Here is a 14,125-nt window from a genome sequence, read left to right on the forward strand (position 1 = left end):
AAAAAAAAAAAAAAAAAAAAGACTTCACTTTGGCTGCATATCTTGCATATCTCGCATATCTCCCCCTTCCTCATTCCTTTTCTGGGAAATGGCATATTTATGAAGGGGAAGCTCCCACTGCATCAGCCAAAGGAAGAATTATGGAGAACTGCAGGTACCTGGACCACAGGAAACTGCATTCCTCTATATTATTTTCATCGTTTAACCTTGATCTTATCAAACATTTATTCTGAAAATAGTATTCATGGAAACAACACACTTAAAATTATTATTTTGAAGTGTCTGCTTGATGTGACTTTTGAGAAAATAAATACACTTCTCAGCTGGTCTGGAGTGACATTCCTCGAGTTGAAGAGGAAAATCTGTACTGTGTCATACATGTGTGGCTAATTACAACTCATCAGCATTCAAGCTGGTTGAAAACTAACCCAACTTCCATTCACAGAAATTAGACCTGACACCCTTATTAAAAAAATAAACCCAAACCCAACATGATTGTAAATAAAAAAAAAACCCGACTACCAGCCTGCTAGAGCCTCAGCTCTCCAGTGCTAAAGCAGCTTATGAATATCAGCTTCACAGGACAGTTAGCAAGAAGCTCTCAGAACCTGACTCTGGGGCAGTTTGGGTGGCTCAGCTTCTCAGGAGTGCCCAAGCCCAGGTTTCAGAAGCCACCCTGGGCTCCAGTTCTGCACCTTGGAACAGGGAAACACAAAAAGTAGCAGTTGGTTTTCTCACAATTTACAGTTCCCTGCTGCTGAGCCGAATGATAAGCCAAACCTTATTTAGTGCCCCAAAGCCCCGCAGCATACACACATGAGTAAAGCAACATATTTTAGGGGCCGTGACCTGCCCTGAGGTCAATGGGCATAACCTGGCTCTCTTCCATAAGGACAGCTGAGATTTATTCCCTGCTGAAGGGTTTGAGGGATTGCAGAGAATAGAGCAAACGGTGGGAGACTTCAGGGAAACAAAAGGAGGGTGAAGATCAGAAGGAAGGAAAAAGAAAATGTCAGAATATTCTGTACTGGTAACTTTTCCACTTCCAAGTGTGGTCCCACATGAAAGCACCAGTCATGACCCAGGGTGCTCATACAGGTTTGTACTTCTTATTCCTTTTTTTTAATCACCGAGATTTGAGGAAGGATTATAGAAAGGTGATGACTATATAAACCACAAATGAAAAGAATAGGAAGCAGAGCTACTGCAGAGCCCAGCATTGGTTAGGTAAGATACAACAAGATTTTTTTTTTCCTGAGAAGATAGAAAGGGTTGCTTTATTTTCACCTCCCACAAAGAACTGTATTCATTCCAAGAAACCATACACAGAGAGCAGATGAAATAACGGTAGTGAAGTGCTGATGACAGATATGTTTCAACAGCATATTAGAAATGACCCAAATAAAGGTTTTGGAACCTGAGGAGTTGGCTGTGTGACAAGTTCTGCCTTTCACCATCTCAGATACAAAAGTGGTTGATGACACTGGAGGTGGCTTACTCTCTCTGAAATTACAAACAGCTAAGGAGTTGTACAAATATAGCATTAATGCGCTTCATGCAGCATCATCTCCCACCTTGTACCAGGTGTTTTATCACTGTAGAAGCAGCGTTGAGGAGGAACGAACACACACAGATTGTCTCCTGGCTCTGCAGTGGACATTATGAACTTCCTAGTACTTTCTATTACAGTGGAAGTGAGTAGCAAAAGTGCAGAGGGAGTCCCATGAGGCACCTAAGACTGGTTTGCTGAGTTATTGGCCAGTTCCCTTGGGAAGCCATCCTAGGACCTCAAGGAACAGCAAAAGAAGCGGAAAAAGAGAACTTTAAAGTTCTACACCGTGTTGAACTCTTACAAGTGTCTTCTCTGTTCTTGGCTGTATATACAGACATAGAGCCAAAGATAAACACAGTCTACTTCATCACATGGAAAAGAACACATGGGTAAATGTAATGGTTACCAAAAACCAAGAAATACATGCCCTCAGCACTTATAGGGTCCAAAATGCCTGTATATCACAGATCATGCTATTAACAACTCTCTGCCCTTAGCCTAAAGTGGGATTTGGCCTGTTTTGTTAGTCCTTTCTATGTCAGAATTTTTATAAAGATGCACTCAAGTCACGCATGCTCATATTAGTTCTGAGGGAAGGCCTTCCTTCTAAAAACAGCCTCATAAAAGCAGGCACATGGAGTTGTCCAACGTGCAATCACAAGGATAAAACAACTGTTTGTGAAAGACTAAGGTTTGATTACTTCAGTGTTCAGATTGTGCTCCCCTTGACGCACAAAATCGAATCATTCGTGCCTGTCTCTTGCCCCCCTTTCCTGATTTCTTACATCTGGGGATCGAGAGCTCTTGTGGTCCTTGGAAAGAGTCCTTAAATCTCTGCTAGCTCTGTTCTGCTCCCTTGTTCCCAAGGGGAGCTTCCTTCCTTGGGGGTTTCTATTGACTAACTCCTCAAAGAGCTGGAATTTTGGTTTCCTAAAATTCAGGGTCCTGACTTTACTCTTTACCTCACCCACATCCCTCAGGACAACCCTAGGTCAGTCTGCTGTCTCCTGTGGAAAATGCTGGGATTAGTTTAGAAGGAGCACCAGTGAGTTGGGAAAAGCACTGCGAGCATGGAGACTCAAATTCAAATGTAACTCGTCCACGTGGTTTAGAAAACGGAGTACTCAGATCATTATCAAACGGTCTGGAAAAAATCTAAGCCTACTCATTTTCCGAGGTTTAAAATATCTGAACTTATCCTGAACTCTAGTGGTACTTATGAATTTCTGTTCATGAAAACTGTAGCAAAAATGACAGTGCAGGATTTTCTTCAGTATTATTCTATCTATGCAGCAACATATATTAAAAAAAAAAAAAAAAGAAGAAAGAACAATGAAGGTTTAAACCTTTCCAGTTATGGACACAACTAATATAAAAGTTTGGATTATCAGAAGGGGTGACACTTTTTATAACTGGGAAATTTATCTATGTTGAATTTCTAGGTTGAAATAAACAGAACTCTTCCTAAATATTCTGAATAGTCAGATGGCCTTTGTTTTCCTTGTCAAAACAACTAAATCTTTGATGTCTGCATAAATACCACAATACGTAACTGGCCCTTCAAGGCATTCCTAGTCTCATAGAAATTTACCAAATATCCCATCTGAAAGTTCTTTTAAAATTGCCAGTGAATAGGGGGTTTGTAAATTGTTGCTGTGCACAAAGTAAGTAATTATGAATTAGGCACACTCTGATGCTAATACCACTCACAGTCACTCATATTTTCCACTGATGTGAACTTTTAAAGAAAGCGAAACTTCAGAGGGCACTAAAAAATTAGGATTTTGTACGTCCTATTACATGGTATATTTTTGTTGCTCCGTTTATAAAGTTTGGAGAAGCGATATCATTACATGACAAAGTCAGTAGTTTTACAAGCTTCCAGTCTTTTACCTGAGAAGAAAATCTTCCTGTTTAATAAAGATGTTATCATGAGCCTTGAAAATACAATGACAGCACTTGTTAGTTCAGGTCTCTGGGTCCTACGTAGACCAGTGGGCGGATTAAAACCCCTCCTTTCCTGCAGTCCTCAAGGAATATCTGGGAAAATTTCATTCTCTATTAGAGGCTGAATTCCCTCCCTCCTTCCCCCTTAAATAGACCATGTTTTGAGTTCCTGTTGTTATGTCTTTTCAGCAGCAGTTCCTCTTCATTAAGGTTTTTGGATTCTGGGGTTTTCTGGAAATAAAATGAACACAGCCTAGAAAAAGTCCATGTTTTCAACATGCTGCACACTTTCAATAATGTTTAAAATTTTCTGCAATTTACAAACTATAATTCTTATTTTACAGATCAGCAAAATGGAAAAATTACTTGACTAGTAAAAACCAAAATGAGAAATGAAGACTTAAATCCCCCAAAACTGGGAATGTTTTTACTGGGAAATAGTTGCGACAATTTGACCCTTTAGTCAAATCTACCTGAAAAGGCATAAAGAAGTGGCCTGTCAGACCATGAAGGTGTTGGGATGAGAAGCTGGGTGCCCCATCACCCCAGTAACTCTTACACACAATGGATGTGCAAATTTGCTCTTTTCTTTTTCTTTCTGCCTACTCCTTAAAGGTAAAAAATTCCACAGCTACTTATGCAAGTAAGGAGTCATCTCATACATGATCATTTTTAAAGGTCAGAAATTTATTATGCTATATATCTTTATTATCATGAACATTAGCAGCACAATACCATGAGCACTTAAAATGGTTCATAAATGATAAATAATTAGTTACAGTTCATATTCTTTCTATTAGGTGCCTAGAAACAATTAAACACTGAAGAAATAATCCTAGTGAAAGCACTGCACTATTTGATGACCATTTGTATATTAATCAGAGGAAGAAGTATATTTTTGTCACATTATCTTCCCCTTTTGGTCCATATATTCTGAAAGATTAATTGTCCTTAATATTGCAATCCCTAATGGCATAAAGCCAAAAGAAATAAGATTTGCAAAGGGTGCTAGCTAGAAATGGCACAAAGAGAAGGGTCTGATTTTTAGGATTTTTCTTCCTGTCATTTCACACTGGGTTCCACAGTGCACCCCTGCAGAGAATGATGCCGCTAATAAGACCACGGTCAAAAGTCACTGCAGAAAATAACCACATGGATTTATGTTACGCCTGTGCTCTGAACATTAAGCAGTTTTCTTTAATCACGTCTCTGCTGGAGATAAGTCCCTTTGCAGATGAACCCGGAGACCAAGTCATGAGCAATTCTCACCCACGTCAGTGAAAAATTCCTTTCCCGAGTTGAACTTTCTTCTGACAGCCCGGTAAAATAAAGCAGTTGACTCTGTCAAGTCATGGTTGAAGTAGATGAGATGAGTCCTTCTCCTTCTGCTGACCCTACTGGGGAAGTGACAGCTTCCAGCAAGGAGGACCAGCTGTTATGAGACTTCTGGGCACTGAGGGGGCAGGATTTGCAGTACTTTCCTGCTCTATGTCAGTCTATTTGTAGGGACTATGAAATATGTTGAGGAGGTGATTCTACCTCTCCGCTCTGGTGAGACCTCATCTGGGCTACCATATCCAGGTCTGGACTCCCCAACATAAGAAGGACATGGACCTGTTGGGAGCAGGGCCAGAGGAGGCCTCGGAGTTGCTGGGAGGGCTGGAGTCCACTGCTGTGAGGACAGGCTGAGAGAGCTGGAGTTGTTCAGCCTGGAGAAGAGAAGGCTCTGGGGAGACCCTAACGCCCCTTCCCGTCCCTAAAGGGGCTCCAGAGGAGATGGGGAGGGACTCTGGATCAGGAAGGGGAGCCATAGGATGAGGGGGAAGGGTTTGACACTGAAAGAGGGGAGATTGAGATGAGATCTCAGGAAGAACTTCTTTGATGTGAGGGTGGTGAGAGCCTGGCCCAGGTTGGCCAGAGAAGCTGTGGCTGCCCCATCCCTGGAGGGGTTCAAGGCCAGACTGGATGGGGCTTGGAGCAACCTGGTGTGGTGGGAGGTGTCCCTGCCCAGGGCAGGGGGTGGAACCAGGTGGTTTTCAAGGTCCCTTCCAACCCAAACTGTTCTATGATTTTATGATTCTATAACTAAATAACTTCTTTAAAAAGGATTAGCTGGTCACTTCCTTGACCTTCCTGTCCCTGCCTTCCTGTGCTGAAGGGTTTCCCAGTCTTAAAGAAGGAGTGGGGTATTTATGCATCACTCACTTCTGGACTGTGCGTATCTTCTACCTCACACCCTGTTATATGAAAGTAGATTATTTTTAAATTAATTTTTCAGATGTTTGCATTGTAGTATTTTAGACAGATTTCTTCAAAGGAATCTTGTTGTGATAGACCATTTGCCCACGATTCTTCTCTAAATATACTGGTTGTGGGTTTTTTTGCTCTTGATTTTCTTCCTTCCTCGCTGCCTCATCCTGTACCACTGAAATCAATGGAAATTCTAAAATTAATTTAAATACATGCTTTTTAAAAATAAGCCAAGAAAACAAGAACAGGCCTATGTTCTTGGCACCATTTGATGTCACAAGAAATGTATAAAAGCCTCTAAAATAATAGGTCTCTAATGTTCTCCAAACTCTGGTGTAAAATTAACATTTGCATCATCTGTTCTATCAGTGTCAGCAACTCATCCACTGGAAATTTCAGATCACTTGAGTCTTCCTTAAAATTGGAATGAAATGTAACCCTCCCTAAGAAAAATATTTTCCATCTGATTTGTGCTTTCCATTTAGAATGTGTAAGCAGTATAGTGTCCTTAAAACCTTCTGATTTAGGTTAAAACTATGCACTGTCTTGAGAAATATCTAATTTGTTTATTTATAATTTTTTTTCAGTCCTTGGCATGAGTCCTTGGCAACCTGGATATGCTTACCACTAATTTCTGCATGAAAAGTCATGCAGACAGACTTACGCTGCTCACAGGGATTTTTAGTCACAGATTTGTTATTCAGTTACAAAGTTTGAAATGGATCATTTTTGTGTGAACTCCTCCTCTGATTGCATATATACATATTGCAATTTAGAAAACCTTTGAAAACACTGTATTTTCAATGTCGGTGGTATCAATAACTATGTGAAGACATTTTGAAATATATTAAAAAAAATGGAAAGATTTTGTTACATATATTAAATGTCAAGAGAAGTTTTGGACCATTTTTGTAAGGCCTTGAGAAATGTTCTGGAAGTTGTATTTTAACCATGTATAACAAAGTACTGGTGCTTCATTTTCTACAGCAAGGGTTGCCAGGTTAGCAAGGTTTTAAAATGCTGGGCTATAAAGCCTTCCATTGCCCCTTTTCACATATTCCTTGCAATTTTGGTTTTAGATCTACTGCTGAATCTCACATTATGATTCTTTTGACTTACTGACATGCTGAGCTGATTTCTAAAATCAAAACAACTTAATGGAAAAATGGATAGCTAGTACAAAGAGGTTAGAATATGTTTAAGCACTTAAAAAACCCAACAAAATTACCTCTGGATCTTATACTGGCTATAAAGGGGAATTCAGATGTCTAAACTAAGACAGATGATCCCACCCTCAGTATATACATTTCAACATGAACAACAGCCATCTGTTCAACCTTATTATGTATATCAACTTGTACATAAACAGATATGCTGACAACATCGGTATCGGAGTAAGGCACTTAGCTTATTACTGTTTTTCTGATTAAGAGCAGCCACAAATGTAGTTGACTATTTGGGATAATAACAGATTTATTGTGACTGATCCCCAAAATCCTTGGCCTGCATATTCCAGACAGGCCCATCCTTGTCTCCAAGAGAGGAACCCCTATCAATCTTTTTATTCGACCCTCATGTTAAGCCGTTTCTCTCATTCAGTTGCAAGAAAAGCTTTTCTGTGGGATTTAAACAATCATTTTCACCAATCAAATATTTAATGTTGATACTCAAATGAGCTCTTATAGTAGTAGCTGCCAAATCCCTGTAGTCCCAAGAATGGTATAAATACAATCCCTTGAACAGCCATGCATGGCAAGCAAATTAATAACTATCTTGACTGATTTATGGGCAACTTACAGACAGAAAAAGCCTGTAATGGGATACAATATATATGTCAATTACTACAAATTGCTGAAGGACTGCCAGACCCTGGTCACCTGCAAACCACAGACATCAGTATCATATTGCAACAACAAAAGATGGAGAAGAATTTATGTCCTAAACCAACAGGTTGGATTAGAAGTCTCCATGGAACAATTCAGTTTGCTCACATGTTCATTGAGGAGACACTTAGAGACAGATGTGGGGAAAAGCTAAATACATGTTTATATCTGAATTCTCTTCTCCTTTAAGTTTCCTTGATTACCCACAATTTCATGTTATTCCCTTGAGAGAGAGCCCAGGGTTCCCTTGAAGCAAGGCACTTACCTCAAAGCATCTCATTATTGAAAAACATGGCCAAAGTAATTTCCAGTTTGCTTGACCTATGAGTCAAAGCACCAGAGAAGCTGAGTTCCTTTGCACTTGAGAGGAACAGAAGCAACTTGGATGTCCCAGGTCTTGGAAAACATTTTGGACAGGCAACCTCCTGTCAACTCTCCATCTAAACTTAATGTTTGGACAGGCAACCTCCTGTCAACTCTCCATCTAAACTTAATGAACCTTACATTCTTACAATATCCCATTTCATATCACATGCAGCTTCCACCAAAATCCACCGTTACCATAAAATATGGACTATTTCCTGGTCCAGCTTCCTCAGCACCACTGGATGCATCTTGCACTATTGGGCTCAGGAACCTGGAAGGTCTGAATGCAGACCTTACCAGTGAAAAACCCCATCAAAAAGAGCCCCAGTGAAAACCCTAAGGAAAAAGAGTCACACAAATAAAGCTGTGTAGTGTACTATCAGAGAGATGGTTTTGGCACTAGACAGTACTGTCCTTTCTGGAATCAGACCAAAAAAGAAAAGGTTTGGAGAAGGTGCTGGAGAAGGTTTAGATTCCTGTGGTGATCAGTTTCCATAGAGGTGTCACACGCAGTTTATGAATCCCACATATTCTGCCCGAGTCCAGCGTAGGTGTGAACCTCTCGGTGGCCAGGTTGGGTTGGATGGGTTAGACTCAGTGCTCTCCACCCATACCACCTCTTCCTCACTGCTTAGACTCAGAGTTCTGGAATGGGAACAGAGAAGCTGGCAAAGCCAAAAAAAGTTATTCCTGTAACGTAGATTAATATCTGAAAATCACATTTGAGCAATTTTGCAGTGTGGTACAACCTGCAGATGTGCCTTATGACACAGAATTCTCTACCACCCCTGCCCGGTGGCAGCTCTTTGTCACTTTTCCTGTTATCCTTTTGTCCCAACTATAAAGCTAGGTATTTTTCTAGCCAGTGCAAAAATCTAGTGAGTACTGGGTGCAGGAGAGACAGCAGTAGCTAAGCTCGTCTTTCTCCTACTTTCAAATTACAGCAAGTGGTAGAAAATCAGAGGTTGAGAGCTAATAAACATTTAGAAGGGCCTGAAAAACTTATTTTCAAGTGGTTTATATATTTTGTATGGTCTATTGTTTATAACAAATGACAATACTAATAACATCCTCAGGTTCTGTTTAATATTAAAGACTTCTTTAGAGAAAAATAAAGAAATAATCATGATACCCTGGTCTGTATCTATACTGGGTTAGAGGCTCTTCAAGAGTGTGACAGCTAATTAACATGTGCTGGAATGATGTTCTCAGTGTGTTAATGACTGAATCTTCATTTAATGTAGCAGATGCAAGAAGAATCCCTACAGCCTGACCTTGTTATATATGTGTAATATAAAGCTCTCTCCTCTACCAAAATCCTTACATCTATAAAATGACTAATCAGTATAAGGCTGCTGTGAAGTATAAATCAAAATGTACCTTCTCCAATAACACAAACAAAAAATGTCACTGCCATCAAATTAAAATTTTATTGGAAGTTTGAGATTTTGGGAATGAATTGCGATATCTGTTACAGCAAAGGATGATGTAAGAGAGCACAATTGTAACATTCCTCCAAGTTCATGAAGTCTATAAAAATGTGACTCAAAATTTATTTTTTTGGCTATTTTTAATAGCCACACTAGTACAATGTGATAATGTAATTAAGTAGAAGGGACCATAACACATAAGAGAAAGGATTTTGACTTCCTTGCAGGAAGTAGCATAACACACAACACTTGTTTATCACCCAAACCAGTTCTCTGCTGTTGTTTCCAAGCCAAACATCTTCAGCTATTGCTTTGGCTTCAGGCTCATTAATGTTTACCAATGCTGTGTCCCACCTTTTACTCTATAAGACTTTTTGATAAATGATGGGATTCAGGTGTGTAATGTGTAACACCCCTGTAAAGTCTGCTTTGGCTCTCATGTCAGTCCGACATCTCAACCACCCCTCCTACTTGCTTCAGAAGATGAGAGAATGGTTTGAAACATTGCTCAAGTGAAGGCAGTGGAAAAGAGAAGATTTTACTTGGGGTCACTATTTATTGTGCAGGTGACTGTGATCAGGATTAAGTCACAGTGGTAATTTCTAACACAGGTGTTTCTAACACAGGTGTTAATACTTGGTAGCTAGATGAAGGTAGCACCTTTTTGGAGGGTAGCTTGCTATCAATCCCTGATCTGAGTCAGGTGCAGACCTTGCCCTTTTAACCCTAGCATTATCCCTGGACTCATGAAAATTAACAACAGAGTGAGTAAAGAAGCAAACCTCCATTGCCCTGATTTTATGTGAGAATTTCAGCCAGCCACAGAGGTACCTGCCAGATTCTGCACCCAGACTTCTTGTCCTGTGGTTTCAGTGGAATGGGTGTGATATTAGTGCCATGTAATTTCTGATTTCTCTTAACTCAAGCAGTTTGGGCTAATCCAGCCTCCACTGAAGCTAAAGAACTGAACTTGTAAACTGTATCTGTAGGAGAGCACTCCCCTCCCTGTTATGCCCAATTATTTCACATATAACAGAGACTAACTGACCTCTAGACTTCTCCTCTGCTGTGCCAAGTTCTCCCAGCTATAAATTGGATTAAGCCCTATCAGCTGTTAAAATGATTAGCGAAAAGGGCTTTGAGCATTTTCAGAACATAAAAATGAACTTTTAAGGATTTTTTAATTACCTCTACTTACTTAGAAAGTTCATTTTTATTTTCTTTCTTCTGTATTGAGGGTAAATGAACCAGACTGAAAGCTTTAAAATGATTCTCAGTTTCTAGTCAGAGTTCCCAATATCTATATTTCTCAAGTGGGAATTCAACTATATATTCTTCAAAACCAAAGCTGGTCTGCTACTTCAGGTTGATTTCTTTGGCCAGAAATATTTTAGGTATATATCGCATAAATGACAAATCACATTAGGTCCCTTGCAACCTACATGATTCCTCACTGGATCCATGGATGCTCAGAAAATACCTACTTCCAAATCTTGATTTATTCATGGACAAAATTTTTTGTATTAGTAGCCTAAACCTGTGTGTCAACCAACCAGCTCACCCCTGGTTGCCAGCAAAAAGGAAAGTTTCCATATTCAGTTACTCGAATGACACCACATGAAAGCCACACAGGTTTCCTTGGGTAAGTCACCTCAGTAAGTCACTAAGATTAAATTCACTTTACGGATGAAACTTTGCCCCAAAACACTGTGTACAGAGCATATGTTTCGAATTGTCTGTATTTGTATAGTAATAAAATGTTCCTTCATTCCTAATCAAAACACGTACTAGTACATTTTAGGACACTTTTCTTCTTAGCCAACTCGAAGGTTGATTTATATTTAGCTAAATGTTTCTTTCTATAGGAGTTCCAGTTCAGTTCTGAAGAGGGAAGCATCTCTGCATTCTTCAGATAGTGTGCATGGCAGGAATATCAGAAATGTGTAGCATTATTTAGGAATGTGTGCATCAAGGAGATTGTGCATGCCTTCCATGCCTGGGTAATCTAAACCAGAATATACAACATGAATCATCCCTTCCTATTTCCCCCGTGGTGCTGGCCTAACACAATGGCTTGCCGACACCTTGGCATTTTAGGAGCAGCCCCTTTGTTCTCATTGATCCCAGGGCTGATGGGGCTGTCTCTGAGTGCTGGGATTCAGCAGACACCTTTAAAGAAACTGATCTTCATTGGAAAAACTGAATTTAAAAGCAAGGGCTGTGAGCAGTCATCCCTGAATCCCACAGGAGAGTCCTTAACTGGCCCCACTGACCAGCTTCATCATGGAGCTGACCAGTTAACAAGTTTCTTTACCATCTGTGTATCCTTAGTTGGCACTCATGCTGGACTAGGTTTTGAGGGAACGGGGCAGCTCTGTCCTTAGGGCTGTGGACTGGGACACGGTAAACATCGGATAATTTCCCAGTTCTGCCACAGACACCCTGTGATACAAATGCCACTTTATTCAATTTCTTCGCATCCTTATTCCCCAAATGAGTGATAATATTGTTAAGAAAGACGCTTCAATGCCCAGCTCTGTGCTTCTAATATGTGCACACAGGATGAGGATGAGGTACAGTAAGTAGACAGACAGTACAAATATCCTTACCCTGGAGAAGTATCCACTGAATGAGAATTTTGCTCATCTAGCAGTAAATCAGCAATCTGTAATGATTTCAGCAGTTGGCTGGTTGGTAGTGAAACCATCAGCCCTACAGCATGGGCAGATGCCTCCGTAGTTATTATTTCATGCAGTTGAGGTCAGGATTTGGCCCTTACAGATGACTTTTGCTTCTAAAAATAACCTAGAAGCAGATTGCAGAGGACAAACGGTATGCTGAAGCACTAGCTCATCTATGAAATCTTCTTTTTTTTTTATGAAGACTTAAAAGAGCATTTGCTGCACTGTCTCCCTTTTCTGTTTCAGCTCCAGCAGCCCACAGCGAGAAGTGGCGGGAATAAAATATTTTGCCAGATGAACTGAAAAGAGACTCAACCTAATGTTGGTTATGGCCTATTTACAACGCTGGCTGCAAACCCAGCCTTCCCTGACCACTCCATAAGCCCCAGAGCACAGTTTTACTTAGACCATGGAAAAGTGATATTTCGCAAAGCACTCGTCCAAACAGAGATCTGGCTGCAAGGGATATGTGGGCAGAATCATGTTGTGCCCTTCCATGAGAGCCCAGAATAATGGTACTTTTTGTCCTTGCCATGGCTTTGGCAGAAGATTTGCCTTTTTGAGGTTGAAAATAACGACACCAGCAGTATTTGAGTGACACGAGTGCAAGCTGTGAGCTTCGCATCACACCTCAGTGTGAGAACCCAAGGGGCTCGTGCGCATCAGCACAACATGGAGAGCTTCCTCTGAACACCAAAGCTCCAACAAATCAAAACAGGTTTGAGATTTTACAGACTCGCAAAGACACTGTGGCATCTCTGGTGAATTCATGCCTTCCCTCCGCTAACATTTATTGGTTGTAACATAGGTATGCAAGCTGGTCTCTCTCTTCTGTGTTCTTGCTCCCTCCTAGCTGTTTTGTCCTCCCACAGCCTCAGTTCTGATTTTTCCAGGGTGCTAAAGATAGCAAGGATAGGGAACCACAACCTCCCTGAGAGCAGTAGGAAAGGTGCAATAGGCAGGGCAGGTGGCTCAAGGATTTTCAACTAACACAGCAGAGTGGGAGAACATTTTAATTCTGATTCATGGAGGTGGTTGTGGAAAGGCTGGGCATAGTAGATATTTTCACCATCCTTCAGTAGCTTTGGGAGGCACCAGGGCTAGAGTTACACACCTTCTGAAGGTGCTAGGTAGCATGATAGGCTTTCCAGTAAACATGCATAGCAAAGACTCTTCTCCTTCCTGAGGATAGTCATGAGGACACCATACCAATGGCAGAAGTTAGGGGGGACCACCACGGGGGTAGCCTGAGCTAGAGGGGAGAAGTAGGGCCTTCCCAGAGCATCTAGTTTGTAGAATATAAATTCACACCCAGATACTCTTCTAATGGTCTTTGAAGCATGTGTTGTCTGTACTTTGGGTGTTGAACGCTGTGGAGGGGTTTGTCAGTCTCATTATGGTGGCATCAGAAGGATCAAATCCAGTATCCATATCAAAAATCCCTTTTCCTTATAAAGATGGCAGCTCAGACTTCAGAGATTATATGAGAGTGTGCTCAGTCAACATACACTTGGCCTAGAGCAAATAAAGCAAGTTAATTCCATTAGAGTTGTGAAGAGGCTCCTGAAGCTGTTGACAATTGTTTTCAAGCAATTATAAAGAGAGAAGGTGTAAATCCAGTTGTTGTGCAATGAGAAAAACCTTTTTAATGGGTCTCTAAGCATCAACGCAGAGTCTTTAGCAAATTGTACAAGAGGATACAATTGAAGCCTTCAATTATTATGTAAATATAAAGTGTTTTGAAGAGCTGTGTATGTTTTCTAAGTAGCTAAACCCAGACTAAGTTCTGTGGCTGAGCAGAGCCGAAGGTCTGTGCCTTGGCCTGATAGGCTGACGGAGTGAGACTGCAGTGATTTTGACGAAGACGTGTGTAGATTAAAAGCTTACTACTGTTCTCCCTGCTGGAGCCCAGCCAGGAACAACAGAGGAAGGCACTGGGCTGATGTCATTGTCTGGAGCTGCTGGGACCGCATTTATCAAACCAGACGTGCTATGGAGGCTAAATAACGGTACTGA

Source organism: Calidris pugnax, unplaced genomic scaffold (genome assembly GCF_001431845.1).
Source record: "Calidris pugnax isolate Ruff unplaced genomic scaffold, ASM143184v1 scaffold132, whole genome shotgun sequence".
NCBI lineage: Eukaryota > Metazoa > Chordata > Aves > Charadriiformes > Scolopacidae > Calidris > Calidris pugnax.